Here is an 890-nt window from a genome sequence, read left to right as displayed (position 1 = left end):
TTCCCTCGCCCTTTTTCAAAGGTTTAACAGAATTATTTCAGGAGCCTGTAGCTGAAAATGACAGTCACTTGTGTGACAAGCCAGGATGGGGAGATGAAACAAGGGACCTCTTTCAAGCACCCCCCAGGGTTTATTCTGAACTGCGTAGGAGGGGGGGGAGATCCTCTTTAAAGTAGCAAAATAAGAAATGTTGAACTATTTGCCAGACTGCCGAGGCCTTTTACAGTAAGGGAAACTGAAGCATAGTTCTGAATTCAGACCTTGTGCACTTTGGCAGGCGTTGAAAGCTCAGACAGACTGAAACGTTGCCAAGGCCTCCTTAAAACTGGATGGTGACTCATTTCAGATGGTTCATATTAAGGTGGCAAAGACTAACAGGTCCGAATTGTGCCATTCATCTCTCTCCAGACTTTTGCAGGTGAACAGCGTAGGAAGTGCCTTCAACACACACTCACATTTTTCAGTGTCCACAGCAGCAATGTTTTTTTTAAAATTTGCTTTCTTTCAAAACTTTTATCGGGAGACATTTGGAGGTGGTTTGCCATTGCCTTCTTCTGCGTAGGGACCCTGGACTTCTCTGGTGGTCTTCCAAGCACTACCCAGGACCGACCCTGCTTGGCTTTCAAGATCTAATGAGGTTGCCCTCTTCTAAGTGACACAGCCCTTCAAATATTTAAAGAGTGAGCAATCATGTCCCCCCTCAACCTCCTCTCCTCCAGACTGAACATTCCCAAGCCCCTCATCTACTTAGTGTTACATAAATGAATTTTAAAAAGTTTATATTTAATATAGTTGTGGGCAGGGGCCATTTCCTGCGGGAGCACGCAGGAGCGGAGCTCCGGCAGTAAGGAGCCCAGGGGGTGGGCACATGCAACAAGCCCCGCCCCCTG

The sequence above is a fragment of the Gekko japonicus genome, unplaced genomic scaffold (genome assembly GCF_001447785.1).
Source record: "Gekko japonicus isolate JY-2015 unplaced genomic scaffold, Gekko_japonicus_V1.1 scaffold2710, whole genome shotgun sequence".
Classification (NCBI taxonomy): Eukaryota; Metazoa; Chordata; class Lepidosauria; order Squamata; family Gekkonidae; genus Gekko; species Gekko japonicus.
The sequence above is the reverse complement of the archived record's forward strand: the minus strand, read 5'-3'. Positions refer to the sequence as shown.